The following is a 27,743-nucleotide window of genomic DNA, read 5'->3' on the forward strand; positions in this document are numbered from 1 at the left end:
TTATTCTATGACCATATCTGGAGCGGAACCAAAAATTGCCCTTCCGTTCCAGGCCTCCATGTGGTCCAACCACCACTGGATCTCTGACCAGGCTTCGTCAGACAAGGGGACCTTGTGAGAGTATGGATACCCCTTTCGAAGAAAAAACCCTTTCAAGTGTTGCAAGGCTCTGTAATGGAGAGGACCCAGGAAGATGGCTTGGATGGAGGCTGACAAAAGGCCTACCTCCCGAGCCAGCTGCCGGAGGGAAATGAGCGGCTTTGCCAGAACCCGACCCAGTTCATGCCGGATCTTTGTCACTTTCCTGCCTGGAAAGCTGAGTGTGGATTCGGTGGAGTCTATCACGAATCCCAATAATGTACTGGTCTGAACAGGCTGTAACAGCGATTTTCTTCTCGTTGATTACAAACTCAAGGTCCTGGAGTAGTGATAACGCCATCTGAAGGTGACGCAAAAGGCGCTGGGGGCAAGAGGCCATCAAGAGATCATCCTGACACCCCTGGCCCACAGAAACTCCACCGCTGGCCTGAGCACCTCGGTGAAACACCAAGGGGCTGAAGAAAGGCCGAAGGGGAGAGAGGTGAACTTGTAGGTACGGTCGTTCCACCGGAATTGTAGGAATCTGCTGGGGGAAGAAAAATCGGCACCACCAAGTACACGTCCTTGAGGTCCAGACGGACCATCCAGTCGAGAGGACGGAGTACGTCTCGGAGGAGGTGGATCCCCTCCATCTTGAAATGGCGATAAACTAGCCATTGATTGAAGTCGATTAGGTTTATCACCGGCCTCTTGCCACCGTCTGTCTTGTGGACCAAAAAGATGTTGCTCAAAAACCCTTCGGGATGTCGAGAAGTTAGGGTGATAGCGCCCTTCCCGAGAAGAGACCCAACCTCCTCGTCCACTAGGATGGTATCCTGTGCTGAAAACTGAATGGGCCGCGGGGGAAACCTCTGTACCGGGGTCCCTTTGAATTCTATATGGAACACCCTGACTGTCTGCAGGACTGAAGCATCTTGCGTCACAGTTAACCATGCCTGAAAACACCCCGCCAACCACCCTCCTATTTCTTGAGGGGAAGAAGGGAGAACTCTCACCTAGGCTGAAAGTTGTAGTTCCTCCACGGTAACCTCTGCCTTTGCCCCTTTTTCCTCGCGTGGGGTAAAAGTTACCAATTCTGGACTGATCTTGGTATAGTCCGGAGGCCTTCTGATTGGTCTGGCGTTGATGACGACCGGCCGAGCGGCTCCTTCCTCGGCCGGCCCCGCAAAAAACACGGTGAAACACCTTCTTGATGGTCGACTGAACCCGGTCTAAAGAAGTGAAAGTGTTCACAAATTTACCAAGCTCCTTAACAAAGGGCTCTCCAAACAGCCCACCTTGAGCGACAGGGCCCGCCTCAGAATCTGCCAGGTCCCAGAGCTTTGGATCGATTTTGATTAGAAAGGACCGCCGGCATTCTGTTGAGAGGGCACAGTTAGCGCTGCCCATAAATATGATGACTCATTGAGCCCAGCCGGACAACGTCTCGGGAGAAATGATGGATCCTGACTCCTTAGCCTCCTCAGCCATATCGAGAATTCTCGTAATCGGACCAAGGGCGTCCAGGAGTTTATCCTGGCAGGCCCGCCAGGATCTATCTATGCCCTTCTTGGGGTCCCTTATAAACCTCTGGAGGAAGGTACCCATACGGAGATCTATCTCGGGTGTAAGAGCAACCATACCATCCAGGGAGGGGTGAGGACATTCTGCCCTTAGACAATTACGTGCCTCTTTTTCTAGGGGACGGCGGATATGGGCGGCCACATAGGCCGCAACCTTATCGCTCTGTGAAAACTCAGAGGATCTCAGGTGCACAATGTCATTTGGATCCAACATGTCCGAGGTGTTCAGGGATCCTGGGAGGTACCAGGGAGGACCTGAGGGACCGGAACCACCTGGGCAGGTGCTGGATACGGTACCGGTAGTGGGGCAGAGGCAGGAGGTACTGGAGCCGGGGCAGGGGGTAACCTAGGAAGGGGCGCCGGACGACTGGCGAGGAAAGCCTGCCGAAGGCGATCAAAAGCGTCAATGTCCACCCCTGCTTCGCGGGACCTTTTAGATGGTGGGGAACCCATAGTGTCCTGAGCTGTACTGGTGGAAGGGGCCTGGGGCAGTGGAGCAAGTTGTTGGGACAGTTAGGTAAAGGATTGCTGAATCTGCCGGGAAAGCCTATCCTCTAATGGGGACATGACCTGGTCCACTGCCCTAGATAGAAGTATCTACTGCCTCATAAAAAGCATCTCCCCAGGGCATATCAGCGATGGGGTCTTCCTCCTCTTCATTGTAATCCTCGTAATACTCCATACCGGGAGGCTCGTAATTAACAAGAGGTAACTCCCGCAGGGCCCTTCACAGAGGCCTCCAAAGGTTGGGTGACAACCTGAATGTTTTGAAAAGCGGTTAAAACCACCAATTACCAGGAGCAAGCCTGAGGGACTGAATGCTGAAACACAATTTCAAGATTAACCCCCCCTGGTGTACTGGTCTGGGTGAAGTCCCTAGCTGCAGAGCTAATTAGTACAGGACCTCTTTGTCACGAGGCGTTCAACCCACCTCAGTGGAATACTGGCTCCTTCTCAAATCACGAGTGATTGGGCGCGAGGGAGCACGTAGAAAAATCAAGGAGCAGCGAGGCGTTTTGTTAGATATTGCTGCCTCGCCGCTCTCCTTCCGACGTCAACCTCAGACCAGGACCCGTTGTGAAGATGGAGGCGCGATGTTTGAAACTCCCTGAAGAGGGTTTCAACGTCACTCCACTCTCGCCAAAGCCTCCGCGCCCTCTAGCGACGGGAGGACCGGGCCCAACCAGCAACTCAGCCGTGTAGGTACGGAGGCGACCGTACCCGCGGCTTGCCTCCCCGCAGAGCTGCCCTTCCGCGGGAGACGGAAACCAAAGACGCCAAGCTTCACTAACAACTAAAACTTTTTCGGACGTGACGGCGCCGACCCGCGGAATAAACACTGGGGCGGTCATAGCCAGGAAGCCTAAATGCAAAACAGCGCTGACAACAGCCAAACAATCGCAGCAGCAATAAAATCAGCAATATAAGAAAGTGAGCAATATAAAATCACCAACATCACAAAGTTAGCAGTGTGAACATCAGCCAAGAATAATCCTAAGCACAAAACACACCAAAGCAGAGCACTAGACAGTTAAAGAAAACTGAAGAGTATTTATTTTGCTGCGTAGCAGCAAAGAGAGAACACAGTTGATGGACTATGTTGGGCTTCCTTGGCCCCCATTGGACATTGTATTTGAGACTTATGAGCCATGTACTTTTCTAGTTTACTCCTCTTCCCTGTGTTTCATGGGAAGTGTAGTTTGTGGTTGTCTTTGCTGCTATGCAATAAAGTGGAGAAAGAAGGCATAATCCTAGCCTCCAGTCCTGACATAGAATTTAGAGTTTATTCTGTAATCTCTGTTGAATATGAACATAGAGAGCATTGTAATAATCAATTTTGATTAACAACAAAACCTCAGTTTTACCCCAAATCAATTTGAGGTAATTCTTTTTCATCCATCTTCCTATTTACAGCATGCAACCGGGAAACTTATTAGCAACCTTTGAGTAATCACTTGTGATAAAGGCCACAATCTGGGTGTCATCTGCGTAAAAAACCAAGGACAACCCCAAAGGAACAGATTACTCTGGCTAGAAGTATGATTTAGACATTAAAAAGTGTAGGACTTAATGATGAGCCCTGGGGAACTCCACAAAGGAGTGCTAAAGGTTTATAAATATTATCCCCAAGCGCAACTGACTGTTCTCTAACTGCGAGAAAGGAACTGAAGAGAGCCAGTGCAGAGTCCCTAATCCCTATGCTCTCCAGACAGGTTAGCAGCACTGAGTGACTAACTGTGACGAATGCAGCCGACAAATCAAACAAAACAAGTGCTGCCTTGCCACAATTGTCCACAGTTGTTCTGACCCCTTCTGTTGCTACACTCAAACCAGATTCCATACTATGACTACATCTAAACCCAAAGGATCAAGTATGTTGTTAGTGTCTAACAATGAAGAGAAGAACTCCAAGTTAATAGCTTTTTCTGCTAATTTGGGTGGAAAAGGTAGCCTAGAAACGTGGCAGTAGCTACTTACCTCAAACATGTTAAATGTGGGTTTCTTTAGTAGAGGTTGTACAGAAGTATTTTTCCATAGTTTTGGAAAATATCCTGAATTAACCATGCTGTTTCAGAGAATTGAGATATGTGTGGCTAATATCTCAGGTACTAACTTAAGTATTCTATCTAGGTTGACGTGGATCAGAGGGAGTCCCAGATTTCATTGCTTCAATTAATTTTGATACCTGTTCAGTTGTTAAAGGAGAAAACTCATTGAGCGTTGTAGTTGTCAAGGAGTTTTTTTCCTAGACCTGAACAGGGGGACCTGTTTGACTAGTAGCAGAGAACCTCTTCATCGCCACATCCTCTGTATAGTATTGTCTCTCTTCTTTTTCGCTAAGTGCCAAGATGCTCCCTGGAGTGAACGTTGCGCTATATAAAAAACCCTTTCATTCATTCATTATAGATCTCATTAAAAATTGGACATAGTGGGCGAGTTCCTCACAGAAGGTTTGTTTTAGGTCAATGAATTATGGCTGTTAAGATTTGCCAGAGAGTTAACTGTTCAAAAAGGTTCTCTAGCAAAGCCTTTTCCTGATGACATTTTCCTGATACAATAGTCCGACTTTCCAGCTAAAATCATAGTTTTATAGTCTCTAATACATTGATTATATCTATCTTTCTCGGCAGGATCATATTGTTTTCTCCATTTCTGTTCCTTTCCACAACAAACTTGTTTTTGGTATTGTACCTTATCGGAATGCAAAGGGACAGTAGGTTTGCTTTAGTAACAATTTTGAGATTTTAGCGGGACCATCTGCTTTACCGCTGTGACGAGCCATTTGGTGTGATTTATGGATGCCAGATCCAGGCCATTCACTAAAATCGTTTGGGATTCAGATAGCGCTGTCTCAAACTCATTTGCATTTATTTTATGCCAGGCTCTCGTTTTCACAATGTTGCAGCAGTTACTATCAGTTGCTATCCAATTTGGAAGAGATTACATAGAAAAGACCTCGTGGTGATCTCACCAAGTAAGTTGTATTGAGGACACATCTGTAATTGACGCTTTATCTGAAAAAATACCATCAAGAGTATGACCTGAGTGAGTGATTGAGTGAACCAAATGGAAAAGACCAAAGCTCATCATATTGTCTACTAGGTGTTCTGTATCTTTATCACCAAGAGAATCCAGATGGAAGTTGAAATCTCCTAAAATGATACAATTCGAAATGTCTAAGCAAGTTTTCATGTGGGCACTAAACGTTTTTTTTAAAAGTTAGTTCTGGGACCTGGTGGTCTATAAATGAACATACCTTTAAAGAAGTAGTTCCCTGATGAACTCAAACCAGACAGTAAGGGCTTCACAGTCAATAGAGGTCACAGTCTGAAATATAGCTTCAAAATAGCTGTAATAAATAACTGGCGGCCTCCCACTCGACTTCAAGGTACAGTCTACTCTGGATAGAGTAGCCACTTGGAATAGCAGCAACCAGATTAGGGATGGATGCATCATTGGCCCAGGTTACAGTGATCAACGTTATCTCAGGGGAGTGGTTCTAGAGAAAGTCAGCCAATTCGTATTTATTTTTTACCAAAGAAAGTGCATTAATTTATACACATTTTATGCTGCCTTTTGTCTCCTTCTCTGCAGGCCTAGGAGTGTGCTCCTTTTTAGGTCTTGCTCTCGAGACCTATTGTTGTTAAGATGCCTCTCAACGGAGACAGACTGGCGCACGTGCAGATTCTTGCAGATTCTGCTTTGTGCACGCGCACGCCCAGCCCGGCGCCATGCACATCTCCTGTGTCAGATTCGCAGCAAGACAGCCTCTCGCCGCTCTTAATCACGCGCACACATAGCCACACTCACGCATACGCACACATACACCCACGCAGGCCCAATGCAGCAGGGCGCATGCACACAGAACCACATATACACACGCACAGCTAACAGACACACAGACACACATATACATACATACACACGCACAGCTGTACACGAGCACCCACACAGCTACACTCACACTTGCGCACCCCCCCACTCCTCCCCCTCCCCTGCCGCCACCCCCACTACAACTAAGCCTCACTTACCGCATATAAATATGAAATTTATCATTATCTGATGTCCAAGCCAGCGGTTTCCACAAACCAATTCTACACGTCCAGCTCCTTCCATGCAGGATAGGCCGAGGAGTCTTGAAGTCCCCGCCTCTTTCTGTTAACGTGAGCCTCATGTGGTGAAGTAGTCGAAGGAAGAGTATGTTTATCTTTTAGAGCGAGTGCAAACGCCCCGCCCCCCCCCCCCCCCGCAGCCGCAGGTGACACAGGTGGAGCAATGACATGGGAGGGGCCCTGAAAGTCTCAACCACTAGAGCGCTAACGTAAGAAAATGGTATCTCTGCAGCGACACCAGGACGAAGAGAAAAACCATGCTCCAATCCCTTTGAGGCAAACAGTTAAATTCCCCCCAAGCATGAAAACTATTATATTTTAAGAAAGAAGAAGATTTGTGCAAAACAAATTCAAGTATTACACATAAATGACGTTCGATAAGCCCAGATTTAATTGATCAAACAAACTCACATCTAGGAGCAGTTTAAAAGGTATTAAAAGCAGTTATTGAAAAAGCAGCATCTATCCCTCAGCAGTTCGAGTCAATTTCAATTTCACCACTGTAGCAGTGCTTTAAATGGGCAGTTACCCCCATTTCTTTATTTAAAAGGGAGAGTACCAGAACTTCTCAGCACTGCTGCATTACATGTAATGGGTGTGTACCAGCACTTCTCAGAAGTAAACAGGTACTCTATTTAGTAAGTACAAGCACGTCTATATTCCCATTTAAAGTAGTACTGAGTTATAGACAGTTTAAACGCAAAATTTGCAGCATGTCCGTGGCATAATCTGTTTTAAACAGTATTCCCAATCAGGGAAAGGGGGGGGGTCGCTGGCAGAACCAGACTGGCCGTAGCAGACACCCGGCGTTTCCCTGGTGGACCGACAGAGTGTGGGCCGGTTTTGGAACCCTGAGCGGATGCAATATCAGCCCCCTGCAACAAAAGCAGCTTCAGTGTTTTCCATGCGTTCCCCACAGCCCCCCCTCCCCATGGCTGGTCTGACTCAATTGTCTGGGCCGGTTTCCGTTCCTAGTACCCTAGTCTAAAACGCTAGACCGCCTATTTGACAACATGGCCTCTCTACAGCAGCACCAGAACTAAGAAGAAAGATGGCGCTCAGATCCTTGTGATGCAAATGGTTTAGTTCCCCAAGCAAGTAAACTAATATATTTTTTAAACGAAACAGATTTGTGCAAAAAATAAAATTCAAGTATTACACAGAGATGACGTTAGATAAGCCCAGATTTCATTAAATAAAGAATTCTTGTTAAAAAGTTATTAAAAGCAGTCATTGGAAAAGCAGCAATCTGTCACTCAGCAACACGAGTCAATTGCAATTTTTCAGTTATTGACATTCTAATTATTTTCCAATCTGGGAAAAGGGGGGGTACTGGTAGTCTCAACCGCTAGAGCACTAACTTGAGAATATGGCATCTCTGCGGCGGGACCAGGAATAAGAGGTAAAATGGCGCTCCGATCCCCATGAGACATATGGTTTCGTTCCTTCCAAGCAATTGATTAGTGCAAAAACAATTCATGTATTACACGGAAATGAAGTTAGATAAGCCCCAATTTCATTCCATAAAAACTCCCATCTAAGAACAGTTAAAAAGTTATTTAAAGCAGTTATTGGAATAACAGCTATCTGTCACTCAGCAACACATGTCAATTTCAGTTTCACAGTTCTAGTCTAAACACAGACAGCGCTGCACATCCACCACGTAGTCTGTTTTAAATAGTACTCTTTGCAACATCTTTACAAAACTTTCACAATGTCAATAGGTCTTGCATAGGTCAAAACCAATTGGATTTGACAATTCTTGTATTGATGTTTTGTGGACGACCTTTGAAAGCCTCCGCCTTTTCATAGGCATCTCTGTCACACTCCTGACTCCCTGCATGGGCTGCAATGCGCTGTGGCTATTATTCACGGCTGTTCCGTGGCATGCTGTTAATATAAACACCTGAAGGTGTGCTAGTGACAGTAAACCTGAGTATTTTGGTTTTATATGAACCCAATCACCAACTGAAGTAAACAAATCCCTGTTAGTGCATGAACCATTTTGAATTCACTGAACTCAGTCTTTTTTCTCCCTTTTTTGGCAGCCAGTTTGTTAAGTATCACAGCCTCTGCACCCTATTGCTGATGTTACGGGTATTTTGTGAATAAGAAAATACTGGAGGTTCTGGCTTTAGAACCAGACATTGAGTAATGGATAAGTGAATACTGGCATGTCATCTGAACAGTTGGCAAGTGGGCCCATGGAATATATGATGAATATTGAGTGAATATGAGAGCTCTATATAGGGTGACGTTCGCATCAGTATCCAGATAGTCCTGCTGCTGGTTGTGTTGGTTCTTTTGCTTTCCTGTATTTGGATTTAGCCTAGAGGGTCATATTTATTTGGCACAGCCCACCCACAACCTAAGTAACTATGCTGTAGAAAGACACACAGATGCAAACCTCCTAGAAAAGTTTTTGAAGCAACCACAACCTCGGGCTGCACCTATTCAATATGTTTGTTGAACGGTAAAAAATGTATTCTGTTAAGTTAGCCTCTACTCCTCTTCCATTTTGTCTACCAGCCCCCATTTTTGTGTTTCTGCTGGAACTTTCATAAAGTCAGAAGTTACGTGTTCACTGAAAGCTAGTTGTACTGATAATGCTCACGTGTCAGAGTAAGCAGCCCTGCCCTGCCGAAGGGCCTACGTGCACAGATGTATAATCTGTTTGCCCACCAACGCCTGTAACCTCCCTTGCCTATCTACAAAGATGACGCGGGTAAGGGTTTATCAGGATTCCACACTTCAGCATGTAAGCCTTGTGTAAAGGATTGTGTTAGGGGTTGTGTAAGCGTTATGTACAAATGCTAAAGAGGGTTATGTAAAGTGTGATGTAGCCATGACAAAGGGTTTTTTGGTGAATTCCTATGGTACCAAAAATGTATCAAAGGCAGGTTTGGAACTGCTCTAGTTCGTTCCCTCTCAGGCACTTGTAGTGTCTGTATGACTGAGCCATCTCATGAGATGTAATAAACCTGTGTTTTGTTTCCCTCCAGTGCCGATCCTCATTTGTGAACCTGTAGACTAGGGGTGTCCCTGCACCAGTGAGACAGATAAGATATCTCACTTCTACATGTTGAGAACAACAACTTGTATATTATGGGCCCTACCCATATCCAGTTAAGTTGGTCCTTGGCCTGTGGATTCACCTTGATATCTGGATCAGCAGGTGTCCAGATTCATGAAAACCTTCTTCCAGCAATGAAAACAGTTTAGACAGATTCTTCCTGTCATTGATTGCTCATATTGCATGAGAATTGTGTGAGTTCTAATTCTTTCAGACTTTGGTAATGCCTATTACTTGTGGATCACCAGCATACTGATACAACGCCTTCAGATGATACTAAATTCAAGGGCTTGTGTAGTGTAGTGTAGTGACTGCAAACCCTAATTCCAACAAATATCATCAGTTTTGAAGCAATTGCACTGGCACCTGGTGGAAAAATCAAGGCTTATGGTGATTATTCACTGCATTCTCCATGGCATTGCCCCCAAGTTTCTTAGAGCTAGATTCAAGCTTGATGTCCCTTCTAGGCTCTTGAGATCCAGAGGCCAGTGTAACTTGGTTCTCCTCAAGACTCAAACTAAAACATTTGGGGATACAGTATTCTCTATCCTTGCCGCTAGAGCGTAGAGTGAGTTGCCTGATGATGTTTGGGAAATAGTTCAACTCCTTCCTTCCGCAAAACAATAAAAATCTGTCTATATCTATTCCTGCTCCCTAAAATGTCTCACACCACCCTGCCAGGTCTCCATCTGTTCTTCTTTCTGATCACATTTTTTGTTTTTATCCTTGTATGCCATGAACTGGGTAGCGAAAGTGTGCTTAATAAATGTACATACATACAGGGGGGGACGGGGGGCTTGGCTATTTTTTTCTGATCCTGGGATATGCGGCTGAAACTGAAGATATTTTATGTGGATCTTGAGATAATAATATGCATAGCTATGCATGCCTTACTACAATAACAGCTATTTCTACTTCATCCTTACTCGATGTCACCTTTTGACTTTTGAAAGATTAAAAGTTGAGTCGGGCCTGCATGTACTTGAAACAGTGGCCTACAGGTTACACATAGACCGCAGTAATTGCATTAACCCACATAGCTGTCTTTCAAACTGTAGGTGCCTAGTTATAGAGTTAATTGTGCCCCATACAGAAATGTTCGATGGTGCTACAAGCTTTGATCAATCTATCGGTAGATTTCATTACAAGACCAGAGGCTACCATTAGGCATTAATTCTTTAATGCAAACTCCCTCCAAACAGCCACTTTGAGTATTACATCACAAACTAAATTGTTCTAGAACAGAATACAAGTAGACCTTATTAAGCATGCCCACAGTACAATCTGCCTCTTTAAAATGCACAGATACGGATCTCCAATTTTGTATCTGTAATTTCTTTATATTGTTGTCTTTCTTCTAGTTATTGTGTACAGGTTTCCAATTTACGGAAACCTTCTTCCTTATTCATAGCTGTATTGTCTTTGATTTCCTATTAATAATTGTAAAAGCTTAGCGCTAGGTTATTTTAATATTGGGCAAAGCTTACACAGTTCTTACCCCTATCCAGGGGCTAATTAATCCTTCAAAAAGTGTTTCTGATTTGGTTAAGTCCTTTTACCCAAAAAAAATATATATATATATATATAAACAACTGTTGGCTTTAGGACTATCATATTGCCCTGAGAGCAACTTTAACTATGGGAACACGCGAGTAGATGTCTTTAAGTTTATTAGAAAATTAAAATTGCGGAAATACTATGCTATCAAAGGGGGTCCAACTCAAACCAAGAAAACCGGCCCATCTACATCCAATCCGGATAGAAGTGGGCTACAAGCCAGAGATGTCCCCCTTTTAAAATCTATGCATGGTTTACGCAATGAACTGACATCTACCCCTTGCACTCAGGAAGTGGCCAGTGAAGAAAATTTTTAAATTGGCCAAAGCGAACCTAGTGGCTTCAAACCTGCATCAACATTTATTCCATCCATGCCCAAGGATGCCATAGACACCTATGCAGATCTATTAACTGATGGATTAAAGAAATTGCATGCACAAGTCAGCAGGCAAAGAAATAACACCAATGCAAAAACTAAAGCATACAACGACTTGATGAAAAAATTGCAATCGGATAATACCATCATAATTAATCAATCAGACAAAGGTGGCAATGTGGTACTTTGGAGCAGAGCTGAATACATGGAAGAAGCTTACCGCCACCTAAATGACACAGTTTGTTATGAACCTTGTGACTCTAGAACAGTTAAGAACATTCAAACAGCTTATTGGAAACAATTGAATGGATGGAAACGGGATGGTCTCCTTACCAAGGAAGAAATGAAATATCTGTATAAAGATCATCCTGTTATACCGAATTTATACTTTATTCCAAAGGTCCACAAGGGAGTAAGACCAGTGCCTGGGAGACCAATAGTATCAGCCATCCATAGCTTGTTTGAAAATACGTCAAAATACATTGATCATTACTTGCAAGACTTTGTGACCACCTTACCAGCATACATTAAAGACAGCACAGACTTTTTGTGAAATTTGGAACAATGTAAATGGTCTGCAGATTTTCTACTGATTACCATGGATATTGCCAGCCTTTACACCAGTATATCCCATCAAGACGGTTTGAAGGCTTTAAGTTACTTTCTTGGCAGGAGACCAGTAGAACTACACAAACATAACTCAATGCTGTTAACCATGGTTGAATTGTGCCTCAATAATAATGTTTTTCTGTTTGACGATAAAATGTTCAGGCAGTTAAGAGGAGTCGCCATGGGGGCATGCTTCTCTCCGACCTACGCGGGGCTCCACGTGGGTTGGTGGGAGGAGCATGTCCTGAAGACACAATATTCGACCATTTGGCAGGAAAATATTATCAAGTACATGCGATACATTGATGATATTTTCATCATTTGGCGAGGGAGCAAGGAAGAAGCAAAAAATGTTGTCAATGCCATTAACATCAATGATTCAACCTTATTTTCAGTGCAGATATTAGTGAGACTAACATTAGCTTTCTTGACGTTCAAGTCAGTATAGTCGATGGTGCCATAACAACAGGCTTGTATAGGAAGAGCACAGCAGGTAACACCATCCTGCACGCTCAAAGTTTCCATCCGGGACATACTATTAGGTCTATCCCTTATGGGGAGTTCCTTAGAATACACAGGACGTGTAGTTCATTAGAGCAAAGGAATCTCCACCAATTGGAAGCTATGAAAAGGATGGAAGCTAGGGGTTACAAATCTAGTGCCCTTAGATTGGCAATGGACAACGCTAATAAATTGGATAGATCCAAACTTCTGCAGGCCCCCACTAACGCCATATCTTCAGTTGACAGCCTAGAAGGCAATAGCAATGCTATTAGATTGATTACCGGCTTCAGCCGACAGGCCAGCCAAATTTCCAAATTGGTCAGGAAACAGTGGTCAGTTATACTCACTGACCCCATCTTGAAAGAGATAATGCCCAACAAACCTGAAGTAACCTACAGACGAGCTTACAGCATGAGAAATGCTTTGGTTTCCAGTTCCCCTGAAACAGCTAACAAGGCAGATTGGTTGTCACCACGGAAGGGTTTCTTCCGTTGCATATCGTGTAGGGCGTGCAAATTTGGCACCAACACAAAATCGTACACGACGCCATTTGACGACAAACCAATCAATATAAGAGCCCATTACAATTGTAAAACTGAGTTAGCAGTATATGTTCTCACGTGCTCGTGCAATTTGAGGTACGTTGGTAGCACGAAATTGCCAGTGCACCAACGTATCCTACAGCACCTGAGAGCTATAGTGAACTGTGATAAAAGTTACCCGGTAGCTCGCCATTTCGATCAATTTCATAATCGAAATCTTTCCCATCTGAGTTCTTTTGTAATAGATGCGGTAAGAACCAGCAAGAAAGGTGGCGATTATGAAAAACAATTAAGGCAGATGGAGTCCCTATATATAGTTCGCCTCAACACCAAGATCCCGGGAGGTTTGAATGTGGGGGAAGATCTGAGCACCTTTTTGTAAAATCTGACTGTTTAGTCACCTAGGTTTAAATCTCGTGGGCAATCTAGCAATCATGTTGTTAGACATTTCCTGGTCATTACATTACCACCTGAAACTGTATGTCTATGTATTTGCTTTCGTTCCATACACACCATAGGCGCCATGCATCGCAGCTTATCTCATTTCATGAATAGTTGATACTATAGATGATGTTTTATGTCAGGAACTATGGGCTGCTGTTATGCATGAAACGATATCTGTCATTCTTTTTGACAAGTGGACAAATGATGAAATTCTATGTGTTTACATATTTTAAATCACTGAAACAGTTTAAGTTTGGAATTTTATTCCCTTCACCCCCTGATGTCTTCCTATTTATGTAAGTAGGACATCCTAGCACTCCATCACCTTCTGGTTATTTTTCTATATCTTTCCTAGCGGTAGATCAGTGCATAATGGGAATTGGGTATATACTACACGCGCTTGAACATTGATCATTTACTTTAATAGTGGAAACCCATTCTAAAGAGCTTAGCAATAGTTACCATGAATTTTCATTTGATGAAGTTATGACAAACAATGGAATCTTTTAATATTTTCCATATGATTTGGTTAGACCTATATGGTAATTACAGTGAGGTATAAGCTATAGAATGCAAGGACTTGATTTTAGATTTGTGTATATATATGAAATGCCATTATTTGGTGATTAATGTATTTGTACAATTAATGTGTTGCGTATTTGCACAGTTAATAATTTTGCGTATTTGCACTCATAATGTTTGCACAATAATGGCTGCTGAGCATTTGCACTTTATTTTGTATATATATTCAATATTACTATGTGTAAATTTACGTATTTGTACAATCAATATGTTGCGTATTTGCACAGTTAGTAATTTTGCGTATTTGCACTCGTAGTAATCTTATAACAACGGCTGCTAAGCATTTGCACTTTATATAAATAATTCCTTGCGTTTGCTGTTAAAAGTTATACCACAATCTTAGTAAGAATGGGAATATTTCCAAAAGTATGTTCTTACCAAACAATGTCATGCAAAACTTCCAACTTTGCTCCGTTGTAAAATGGCCGAACTATGAATAACGTACAATGTGAATGGGCTCCTGCCTTAGTCCTCTCTTTAGTTCAATGAAACTGAAGAGGATCTTTTGGCGCGTTTATGCAATTAACCAATGTACTTAAATGAATCATGTACCGCTTACCCGCTGACAGTGAGCAAGGGCGTTCACGCCCGAAACGCGTCTGTTTGGCAGTGTGTTGCACCTCTGCACTTTATATGCATTAAAGGACGAAAAAATATCCTAAGGAAGTCTGGCTGTGGATTTACTCATCTGTGTCTGCGTACTGGGTTCGGTGCGGAAGCGTCGCACCAACTTTCCGGTTGGAATCTATATATATATATATATATATATATATATATATATGTTATACAAGTCTTTGGAGCACACAGTGGGTATTTGAAATCCTTCTGATACACCCAGCATGACGCGTTTCGTCTTCACTGACTTCCTCAGATGCTGTATGGTGAGCAAGGAAACCAAGGTTTTTTGAGGTTCATTTTAAAAGCAAATTTGGGCTCCGCCTTGATGATATTCAGCGAAGAAGGACTACACTGGAAAGGCAGTCCCTCAGTGTTTTTTGCCGCCATCTTTGAGTGTATGCCTGTATGTAACTCATGGCCATGATTGTTTTTCGTGGCTGGTTTCAAATGAGTGCGCTTTCACGCGTTTGTTAAAAAGCATCCCACTCCAATAGCGTGGTGTCGCTGGAAAGTTGGTTTTGGAGCCCTGCTTTTAGTACCCATGCATCTGCCGCTTCGTAATACTCCGAATCTGAGAATGTTGATATAAGTAAGCAACATTCTGGCATGTCGTCATGTCCAACTCCTCGTTAGCAGATACTTCATATGTTAGGCAGCGGCGGTTCCAGCAGAATTGTCTTTCACGATGCAATACAATAACCACTCCTTCTGCCGAACTCTTCCTGATGGGTGCCTCCTTCGTGCAAGTGGTGTGCACGTGATTTAAGTTATACAAGTCTTTGGAGCACACAGTGGGTATTTGAAATCCTTCTGATACACCCAGCATGACGCGTTTCGTCTTCACTGACTTCCTCAGATGCTGTATGGTGAGCAAGGAAACCAAGGTTTTTTGAGGTTCATTTTAAAAGCAAATTTGGGCTCCGCCTTGATGATATTCAGCGAAGAAGGACTACACTGGAAAGGCAGTCCCTCAGTGTTTTTTGCCGCCATCTTTGAGTGTATGCCTGTATGTAACTCATTGCCATGATTGTTTTTTGTGGCTGGTTTCAAATGAGTGCGCTTTCACGCGTTTGTTAAAAAGCATCCCACTCCAATAGCGTGGTGTCGCTGGAAAGTTGGTTTTGGAGACCTGCTTTTAGTACCCATGCATCTGCCGCTTCGTAATACTCCGAATCTGAGAATGTTGATATAAGTAAGCAACATTCTGACATGTCGTCATGTCCAACTCCTCGTTAGCAGATACTTCATATGTTAGGCAGCGGCGGTTCCAGCAGAATTGTCTTTCACGATGCAATACAATAACCACTCCTTCTGCCGAACTCTTCCTGATGGGTGCCTCCTTCGTGCAAGTGGTGTGCACGTGATTTAAGTTATACAAGTCTTTGGAGCACACAGTGGGTATTTGAAATCCTTCTGATACACCCAGCATGACGCGTTTCGTCTTCACTGACTTCCTCAGATGCTGTATGGTGAGCAAGGAAACCAAGGTTTTTTGAGGTTCATTTTAAAAGCAAATTTGGGCTCCGCCTTGATGATATTCAGCGAAGAAGGACTACACTGGAAAGGCAGTCCCTCAGTGTTTTTTGCCGCCATCTTTGAGTGTATGCCTGTATGTAACTCATTGCCATGATTGTTTTTTGTGGCTGGTTTCAAATGAGTGCGCTTTCACGCGTTTGTTAAAAAGCATCCCACTCCAATAGCGTGGTGTCGCTGGAAAGTTGGTTTTGGAGCCCTGCTTTTAGTACCCATGCATCTGCCGCTTCGTAATACTCCGAATCTGAGAATGTTGATATAAGTAAGCAACATTCTGACATGTCGTCATGTCCAACTCCTCGTTAGCAGATACTTCATATGTTAGGCAGCGGCGGTTCCAGCAGAATTGTCTTTCACGATGCAATACAATAACCACTCCTTCTGCCGAACTCTTCCTGATGGGTGCCTCCTTCGTGCAAGTGGTGTGCACGTGATTTAAGTTATGCAAGTCTTTGGAGCACACAGTGGGTATTTGAAATCCTTCTGATACACCCAGCATGACGCGTTTCGTCTTCACTGACTTCCTCAGATGCTGTATGGTGAGCAAGGAAACCAAGGTTTTTTGAGGTTCATTTTAAAAGCAAATTTGGGCTCCGCCTTGATGATATTCAGCGAAGAAGGACTACACTGGAAAGGCAGTCCCTCAGTGTTTTTTGCCGCCATCTTTGAGTGTATGCCTGTATGTAACTCATTGCCATGATTGTTTTTTGTGGCTGGTTTCAAATGAGTGCGCTTTCACGCGTTTGTTAAAAAGCATCCCACTCCAATAGCGTGGTGTCGCTGGAAAGTTGGTTTTGGAGCCCTGCTTTTAGTACCCATGCATCTGCCGCTTCGTAATACTCCGAATCTGAGAATGTTGATATAAGTAAGCAACATTCTGATTATATATATCTTCTGCTACTGTTTAGCTTAAAGGAACCAATACATTATGTCTGATGCTGAAAATGATGGCCCTGATGCCCCTAATCCTAATATTAATGAAGAATTACATTTTAAACAAAATTATAGAACAGGACATGCTTACTTGTGTGCGCCAAAGCTTGCAACAAGTCATGTCTAATAAGAGGTCCCTAATCTCTAATTATGATTGTGACTTGGAAACCGCCTGACGGGTAGAGTCTGAAAGGGGACAGTAGACTAAACAAAGTTAATAACATTGAAGGGGCAGCGTCCATGAGAATATTGGGAAGTCCAAGAACCTCAATTCATACTGGGAGGTCCAAGCACCTCAACTCATACTGGAGGTCTAAGCTCCTCAACACATAATGGAGGTCTAAGCACCTAAAACAGATCAGGAGGTCAAAGCACTTTGAAAGTCTTGGGTGTCCTACGCGGCACAACTCAGAAAGGTGTCCTAAGCAGCACACATATCTTAAGTGCTCAGAGTATAGCAGAAGATACGACCATGGGAATATCAAGGGCATCAGAGTGAAAAATAATTTGATAACCTGGATCAGGATGATATAGACATTGAAGGCTTCTACACAGAGGAGGAATGTCCGTCATCCTCTAAGGGGATAATAATGGATCTCCTTGGTCAGGAGATGTTTTCCCCTCATTACATCAGGCATGCAAGAAGTGCTGAATGGTGCCCTCAAGATCATATGGGGAAATTTATTAGAAGGTTGATAAGAAATTCCCTAGAAAAAGAGGCAAGTAACATCTTGAGAGCCGTGCTCTAGACCAGTGATCCAAGAGGAAGTTTGTCTAGCACCGAACCTGGATCCTGATCTTATCACTTTTTAATTCAAGCTGGAGACAGACTTCAGAAAAGGCATGCAAAGATTGCCTTGACGACATACTAGCCCCCTAGCTAGAATAATCGGCATGACAGAGGAGGCCCACATTAATGGGACCCCAGTAGATATTAATCTACTTAGGGGCTGGAGCCAGAGATCTTTGATCCTCCTAGAAAACGCCAATGCAGGGCTGTAGGCTGAATGGCGCAGGGTTGTTCTAAGCAAGATCAACCCAAAATTAGGAGACACAGTGGATAAGGAACCCTCCGAAAACCCGAGAGGCCTCCTGTTCGAAGAGGATATGAATAAAACAATTGGAAAATATGTGGCTACGTCCGCATTTTTGGACAAAGCACAGACAAATATGAGAAGGGGTTTAAGAATTGAGAAGAGATAAGATTTGTGTTGAGACATGACCTTTAGAGAGCTAGCCAGGCTCATAGGTCTCCTTTTCTTTTCTATTCAAGCCATATTTGTGAGGCCATTACATTATCAAGCTCTACAGAAAGCGAGAGCTCTAAGAGAAGGATTGTGCTATGAGGACAGGGTGATACTAGATCAAGATTCCAGATTAGAATTGGACTGGTGGTTGGAGAACACTGATGCCTGGAATGGCAAGGCAATCTTTGGGAGTTCCCCGGAATATATACTAGAATTGGATGCAAGGCTGTGTGGCTGGGGTGCATGCCTGGGCAACCAGAACACAGGAGGTTTATAATCTTATATGGAGAGGTCCAACCATGTAAATATCTGGAGTTGACAGCAGGTCTTTGTGCTTTAATGAGCTTCAAACACTATCTGCAGGGCAGAACTGTCATGTTAAAAATGGACAATGTGTCTGCTGTGGCATACATAAATCGGTAATGGGATACAAAATCCTCAGTCTTGTCGGATTTTGCCTAAATAATTTGGAGGTTCTGTCTAGAATACAAGATAACCTTGAGAGAAGAGAACTTACCAGGGCAAAACAGTATTGCAGCAAATTGGAATTCGGGGTTCTTGAAAGACTACAGTGGCTGGAAGCTGAACAAGAGCTGCCTCAGAAGTCTCTGTCATATATGGCGGCCTTTGGAGGTGGATCCCTTTCCAAGCAGGTTGACATTTCAACTGAAGTACTTCAGCTGGAAGCCAAATCCGGGTGCCAGGCAGTGAATGCAGTCCTGCAATCCTGGAAAGGTGACCGAGCTTACGCCTCCCTCCCCTTGCAATGATCCAGAGAGTTCTCGAGAAGGTAAGACAGGAGCAATGTTCCCTTGGTACTAGTAACTCCTTTCTGGCCTTCCCAGGCAGGGTTCTCAACGACCTTAGAATTGGGCTGTGATATTCCCTTGCTTCTACCGGCAGAGGAAGGCCTGTTAAGGAACATAGATGGAAGTGAACACTCCCTGGTTTATACTGAAATTTTTAACCTTCTTGCCTGGAAAGTGTCAGGAGATGTAGTGAGATGTCAGATCTTTCGGGAAGGGCAAAGGAGCTCCTTGAGAAATCCTGGGATCCACATACCCACTATAGATACAATAGAATATGGAAAATATGGGTACGCTGGTGCTTGAAGAAGGACTTGGATCTTGTGGAAGCTCCTGTAGTTGAAATGGTTAATTTCTAAGAAGGACAGTTTCATAGAGGCCTTAGTTATAGGTCACTTAATTGTTATAGATCTGCAATCTCAGCAGGACATGCAATAGCAAACGGTAGAAGCATTGGAAGAAATGTCATAGTATGTAGAATTATTAAGAGTATTAGGTTGCGGAGGCCCCCCAGAACCTTTGGGATGTTAAACTTGTCCTGGATCTCTTCACTGCATGGCCTAATAATAAATATTTAGATGGGAAGAGACTTTCTATGAAGCTAGTTTCTCTTCTCTGTTTAACTTCCTGCTGTGATATCAGACACTATTTTTTATCCTAGGTTTGACTCTTGCAAAACATTGTGCATAGTAGATTGCATGAAAAAAAATAAATCCAGAAGGAGTGAGCATCCTTCTGGTGAGCAAATCCTCATCTCATTTGTGAACCTTTCAAGGCTATAACGTCTGATTCAATAGCAAGGTGGGTTAAATGGACTATGAATTTGGCATGTGTTGACCTTAAGAAGTTTCAAGCACACTCTATGGGAGGAGCTATGTCTAGTCAATCCTTCTGGAAAGGTGGAAGACTAGAGGACATGCTCAGGGCTGCTGATTGGTTAATACCTTCACAAAATATTACTGTAAACTGGTCGAATGTCGGATGTGGTTTTATAGGACTACCAACATGCATGAAAGCCTTTGGTCTTGTAATGAAATAGCGATTCTCCTAAATGCCAAATGAATCTGGATTTCATTAACCCGTTCGATGTGTCGGTCAGCGCTCAGCTGTCCGACGTCACGGTGGACATGTGAGGAGGACGGCCGGGCCCGTCCGAACCGCGCCCACTCATTATTTTTCCCGCACTGTAGCGGAATTCGCTCCGCGGTCAACGGGTTAAAGACACAAAGGCTAACATTATCCCACCCTCCCACCCTTGGAGTTAGTTGAATGGTCTGGATAACAACATAAATAATAATAAAAAAAGAAAGCGAAAACCAAACAATACAAAACTAAAGGAGATTAATACCATGTAAAATTGTAATAATTCAAGATTGTATATACATTGTATTTGTTTATGTGCTATTTATTTAGAATGTCTTACACCTTTAGAGGATGTTCTAATATTCCTCTTAAATTTCAGATAATTCCCAGTAGTTTGTGTGTACGTGTCTCCATCACCTGGAAACCTCTACGAACTGAGCGCCTTCTTTCCTTGGTTCTGCAATGCAAGTTCTTTGATGTTTGAGGACTTTTTTCATTTCCTGTTATGCCGTATCCTCTTTGGACTTTTCGTAATACATGATGGAGAATTTTGGACTGCATTTCGCAGATTGTACTGAGGGCATGACTATTGGGGACTAGCTGTATTCTCTTCTAGAACAATTTTGTATGTGATGTAATACTTCAAAGTGGATGTGTGGAGTTTGCATTAGTAATAATGCATAATGCTAACATCCATGTCCTTAATGAAATCTAGATTCTATTGGCATTTAATTAGGAGACTCGCTAATTGTAGATAGCTACTTGACACCCATGAGGGTTTCCAGGCACTAGCAGGGTCTAGTTGATTAGCCAAATAGCCAGGTCTTCAGGGACTTTCGGAACTCAGGAAGAGATGGGGAGGTCTGTAGAAGAAAGAGTAGCTCATTTCATGTCTTTGTTGCTAAGTAGAAGAGTAACCTACGAATCTGCTACGTCGGATGCTAGAGGTGAGGGTTAAAGAAAGGGACACGACCAGAAGAGTCTGGTGGATTGATGGAATTTCAGGCGATGGTTCAGTTTGACGTGGTTCGCAATTGTGTAGCACCTTGTATACATAGATCAGAAGCTTGAACTGGCATCTTTTCTATACAGGGAGTCAGTGGAATTGCCTCAGGTAGGGGTGATGTGGGTTTGTCTAGAGAGATCCAGGACCAGTCTGGTTGCAGCGTTCTGTATGGTCTGTAGTCGTCGAAAGTGATCTGCAATTCCTGCTTAGAGCGTTGCCATACTCCAGTCGGCTGAAGATGAGGGCCTGGGTGATGTGCATCTTGTCCTTTGGAGTAGCCATTTGATTATCTTACAAAGCATGCAGAGGATGAGGAAGCAGGCGGAGGAAATGGAGTTGACCTGACGTCGTCCATGGGGTTAGGGGTAGGTCCGAGTTCTGAGACTACCAGGGTGCACTCATTGGGAGATTTTTTCCCCGAAACTCAGTATCTCTGTCTTGTCTATGTTGCGCTTCAGGCAGTTGTCCTTCATCCAGATTGGGACATCTGTCATACAGGTGTGTAAGTTGTTCTTGATGCTGGTGATATCTTTGGAGAAGGAGAGTATGAGCTGTGTATTGTGGGCATATGATATGATGGTGGAAGAGGTGAATTTTCTTCGGGCTTTAACTTCGGGTAGTGCCGCAGTGGTGGTCTTCTGAATCCTCTGTACAGCTTTTGCAATTACTGAGAGTTACCATGGTCCATTGAGCAGTCCATGCCTCCCTTCACAGTTCTCTGTTGTATTGTTTCCAGGAGGGAAGGTGGCATGTAATGGAGGGGGATGCATGCAGACGTTATTTAGTTGAGCAACTGTTTTCGCTTTGGTTTTAATGGCCATGAGCTGGATTGCCAAACACACATTGCTTTGAAAAAAACTTTTACCTTTATATCCAACATAAATGGATGGTCAAACTTTAGCATGTTATATAGTAGATAGGAAGAGAAGCTCTCTTTCACAGCATTCCATTTGAATCAGTCTGAGGTCATTACCAACTTATGACAATCAACCCAATTGGACACAATCCATAACTGGTGAAATACAGATATATGTTGCGGTGTATGTGTAACATAGATGATCAAGATAGTATTGAAGAAGACACCCTGAATGACACCAACAAAACATGGCAATACAGGCGAGTGTGTTACACACCAGCATTCCTACTGGACCCATCTACTGCCTGGAGTTAGCAAATCTGGGGCATCAGCACACATTCCATATGATGTGCTTTATTTTTATTTGTATTTTATAACAAGGACATAAGGAAGTCAGGTCCACGGGGAACATTCATGTGATCCCCATTACTAAGATGATGCAAGAAAGCAGTCCGCAATCAAATATTCTCATCTTACTCATACCACAAGGAAATGGGAAAAGCATTTTTCTCTCACTCATTACTAGAAATATTTAGATATTCCGGAGCCCAGAAAATATTCCCTCTTATCTGTTACCATAAGGATGTAGGAAAGTAATTTCCCATTCTCACATTTTCTCTGACCTGCTCACACACACACCATGTGTCTGCAAACGCAAAACTGGAGGTTGCTTATTCTGTGTCACAACCAAGACATGGAACGACCCCTATCAACAAATCTGAACGTCCTCCTCACTTCTTGAGTTCCATAAGAAGCTGAAGATCCTGATCTTTGTATAAGCACTTCGAGGATGATACACCCACACACCTGCCCAAGCATCTGGATACCCTCTCAGGAGTTTAGTGCGCTATACAAATCAACATAACATATTCTGTGTTAACACCGGGATATACAGAACTCAGAGCACAAGCAAACATTCACACAGACCCATTAGCTGGAGGGTACTTATGTCTTTCAATCAATCAGGGGTTTTTAAGCGCACTACTCACCTGTGAGGGTCTTAAGGCGCTGGGGAGGGGGGCGCAACAGCAGTTCCGTTTAGTCGAAGAGCCAGGTCTTGAGAGCTTTCCTGAAGGTGTTCAGGGAGGGTGCACGTCTGTTGTCGACAGGGAGCTCGTTCCAGGATTCGGCCGTGATGTAGGACAAGGCTCTTTCCCCTGTTCTGGCTCTGCGGATGCACTGGGTTTCGGCGAGGGGGAGGTTTATGGAGCGGAGGTTCTATTGGGTACATGGAAGGCCATTCTCTTGTTGAGATATTGGGGTCCTGTGTTGTGGAGGCATTTGTAGGCGTGGGTGAGTATCTTGAAGGTGACTCTCTTCTCGACGGGGAGCCAGTGGAGGTTCCATAGGTGTTGGCTGATGTCCTTGTGTCAGGTGATGCCGAGGACAGGTCTGGCTGCGGTGTTCTGTATCGTATGGAGTTTGCGGAGTAGAGACTTGTTGATGCCGGTGTAGAGGGCTTTTCAGTAGTCCAGCCTGCTGGTTATGAGTGCATGGGTGACTGTCTTCCTTGATTTGGGGGGATCCATTTGAAGGTTTTTCAGAGGATGCGGAGGGTGTTGAAACCGCTGGATGCGACGGTGTTGACCTGCTTGTTCCTGCATAGGGAGGAGTCGAGTATGAGGCCAAGATTTCTGACATGGTCCATGGGGATCAGAGGGTTGCCGAGTGCAGTGGGCCACCAGGTGTTCTATGCTGAGGGGGTGGTCCAGAGTACGAGGACTTTTGTCTTCTCCGAGTTGAGCTTCAGGCAGATGTTGCTAATCCAGGATGCGACGTCCTGTATTCCTTTCTGGAAGTTGAGTCAGGTGGTGGGGTCCTTGGTGAGGGGGAGAATGAGTTGGGTGTCATCGGCATAAGATACTTTGTTGAGGCAGTGCTGTCTTACGATAACGGCGAGGGTGCCATGCAGATGTTGAAGAGGGTTGGGCTGAGTGATGAACCCTGGGATACTCTGCAGTTGATTTCCATGGATTTCTTTGGCTTCTGCCAGTGAGGAATGAGCAGATCCAGTCGAGGGCCGTTCCTTGTATGCCATCGTCGTGTAGTCTGGTGGCGAGTGTGCGGTGGGAGACAGTGTTGAATGCTGCTGACAGGTCGAGTAGTATCAGGGCTGCTGTGTGGCCTTGGTTGAGGAGGGTACGGATGTCGGTTGTGGCGCAGTGTAGGGCAGTCTCTGTGCTGTGGTTGCTGCGGAATCCGGATTGGGAGGGGTCGAGGATAGAGTTGCCTTGGATGAATTTAGTTAGCTGAGCGACTTGTGCCGTGAAGGGGAAGAGAGAGATGGGTCTGTAGTTCTTGAGGTCTGTGGGATCTGCTGAGGGTATCTTGAGCAGGGGCCTGCCTTCGCCGCGTTTCCAGTCGTCGGGGTAGGTGCCGGACCTGAAGGTGGCGTTCATGATGTGTTGTAATTCTGGTGCAATGACAGTGGTGGCTCTGTGGTAGATGTGCGTGGGCAGGGGTCTGTGTCTTTAATAAAGTATTTTACAAAATACTTTTCTGGGAAACATTTCCTCTGATCTGGCATAGCAACCAAATGTATTGAAGCAAAGGTCCCATCTCACATTCCTTCGGTTCTGTTTAGACAGCATAGGAAATTGAGGTGTCTAATACCCATTCCCACTGGTCTCTGTTACTGGAAAGATGGAAGGGTTTGTGGCTCCAGCAAAAAATGTGTTTGTGCAGGACACCCAATCCAGAACCCTGGTGAGTACTGTCTTAATTATTTCCATGAGGATACAGAGAAGTCTTGGCTCCAGCAAGCATTACATTTGGACGCCACAGCAAACTTTCTCTCTGATTCATGAAACCAGGGCTCGAGTCGGGGTACCACGCGGGTGGACAGCGTCCCCCCACTTATTTTACCGGGGGGACACCGTCCCCCCTGCCAAACAGCTGGACTTCACTCTTTGGCCTCTCTGGGACGAGATCGGAGCTCACAGCACGTTGCGGACGTTGTGGCTTGCTTGCTCGCTGTGAACGCAGACTGCGCTGAACGCTGACCGCGCTGGTTGTGGTCCGCTTTGACCCCGTTTTACCCTCGCCCGTTCTGCCCGTTCATCAGCTGAGGATGGTGCTCTAAACGAGCGGCAAGGGTTTTGTCCCGGTGGCCTTGCGCAGTCCTTTGCTGCGATACGCGACATTTGCTGCACAGGGTGAGTCAGATGAGATGAGTCCACAAAATAGACACTCCTGCACATATTATATTATTTTACTTTTAAAACTGGGGCATGCCGTGGAAGAGCCTCCATTTCGGAAGACATCAGACCTGTTTAGTGGTGCAATGGTGAGAAATTACACCGGTGTAGCATATGTATTTTGGGCAGATGTTGAATGTTGATACGTAATGCTGCAAGGATAACGAACTGGGTGCGCTACTTAGAGTGTCCCGGTGGCCTCGCGCAGTCCTTTACTGCGATAAGCGATATTTGCTGCACAGGGTGAATCTGCTAGGGAACTGCTGGGTCCCCCTTGGGGGGGCCATAGCTAGGGTGTGGGGGGGAAGGGCTAGCGGGGCCGGGCCAGCCTATATCTTTCTGTGGCCCCGTAAACAGTACAGGCTTTGTACTTGGTGCAAGCCACCTTTCGTGACGTCACTTCCTGCCGTGACGTCACTTTCGGTGACAGCGTCCCCCCACTTCTTCTTTGAGGACTTGTGCCCTGCATAAAACTATAGGAATTCAGTGCCCCAGTAAGCATTCCCACACGTCAAAGTTGCCAGGATGATACAAAGAATTCAGAGATCCAGCAAACATTACATTACAAATCTACTCTGCTCCATTAAGAAGACAATTAAGGTCGAACCCCAGGGTTCTGTCTGATCACATTACAATGAGGAATCCAGTCCCAGAGCAAACATTCCTTCTGATCCCTTACCACGTAGATACATGGTGTTCAAAAGAAAGCAAATGCTTTCGCTGATCTGCACTACCACAAGAACAGAGAAAATGCAGGACCCAGGGAACGGTCCTTCCACTGCACTGCACCCCATAACACGATAACGACACCTAAGTGGTCATCTCAGGCAACATGGAAACACTTCAAACATTGAATCAAAACAAAGACAGCACATGCCCAGCCACACACGCTACATGCTGTAGCATTCTACCCATGTAGGCAAGCCCTTCAGCGCCCCACATGGGGTAAAAAGCACTGTATAAATGTTGCAATATATTACAATACGTGCGTTACCACGAAGGTCATGAAATCCAGGGCTCAAGCCCTCAAGTACAAAAAGAATATGAGGAAGCCAGAACAAAATCTGCATTTTTTTCCCCATGCTGTATCAAGCTATAATTAATGTTTGTGTTGTATGTTGCACAGACTGACATTTTTTATTTTTACGTGCTGTCCTTTCTTAAAACTAGTCTTTTCCTCGGGCACGAAATTAAGAAAAAAACACCAACTCAAATAGATCAGAAAGCGTTGATTTGGTTGTTTTATTTTAATGGCTTCCATGAAAACCCACTTTCAGTTGTCTCCCACTTTAAGGCTGTGTTTTTGTTTTGCTGTAATAGTGCAGCGGGCGCGCAGTAGGCCCGCTCTTTATCCTTCTGCTTCTCCATATGCAGCTGACTTTTCAGATACGTCCAAAACGAGTATCCGTTGTTTTTTTTTAGCGCTATTCCATAGAGTGTTTGGTTTTACGGTTGGATGGCGGGCAGGGGCGACGGGAAGAGCTTTCCTAGCCTGCGGTTTGATATCCGGATTTACATACTCATTACGGGAGACAGCTTGGCCCAAGTCGTCGTTGGTAATGCCATGCCTCCGACGCAGATTGCAAACGGCGTTCGCCTCTGCACGCTTCCCGCCATTGGCGTCGCCTGCGCTCGCGCCGTCAGAATGCGCAATGACTTCCTCCTCGCGCGCCTCCTCTCCTCTTGGCCCGCGCGCGTTGCCTTGGAGCTGATGATCTGCCTGTTTTGTCTCCCCAACCCTTGGGCGCCCTCGGCGGCACGGCGCTGCCCCGGATCACACGACCTGGTGTATATTAGGGTTGTTAGATTCAATTAGTCCCCATCTCCACCTGCCTCGCAGCTCTCGGGTTGGGGCGCTTGCTGGCTGATGAGGCGGAAACTGCTTCCCCCAGACCCTACGGGGTCTCCTGGCTGCTCGACAGTCTGCATGATCTTCATATGCAGCCCTTGTCCCTGACATGGCTGTATTTTACAAGTATTGTATTCTATGTTCCCTTTTCAGGCCCAGAAAACGCATTGAGATTCATGGTAACAAATCTATGTTATCTATTTACATTTTTTGCTCATCACTGTTTTAACAAATGGAAAAATGCCATGCACATATCCATTTGATCATGCTATCAACGTGCGTCACAGACTCACTTTAAAGAGAAGACAGTATTTCTAGCCCCAGGGATCCTGTGATGCGGGAGGACACCTCTTCCATCTCAGCAGCCCCTGTCATTGCATAGTGCGGTTGAAACCTGGCAGAATAACTGATCTAATCCTATCCACAGGAGTCTTCTCAATCAAGAAGTAACGGTTTGAACGTAGTTTCCGGTGGATCTTGGCCAAGTTGGAAATGGCATGACACCAGCTGAGGGGTAAGGGGGAGTGATTGTGTCTCACTATTTAGGCTGGCTGCTTCCACCACCAGTTTAGCGCATAAGTCCTGGAGTTAACTGGACTGAATGTATATAAAAGTCAATAAATATACATACATAAAGGTTCTTTTTTATTAAGC

The sequence above is a fragment of the Lissotriton vulgaris genome, chromosome 1_1 (assembly GCF_964263255.1).
Source record: "Lissotriton vulgaris chromosome 1_1, aLisVul1.2, whole genome shotgun sequence".
Classification (NCBI taxonomy): domain Eukaryota; kingdom Metazoa; phylum Chordata; class Amphibia; order Caudata; family Salamandridae; genus Lissotriton; species Lissotriton vulgaris.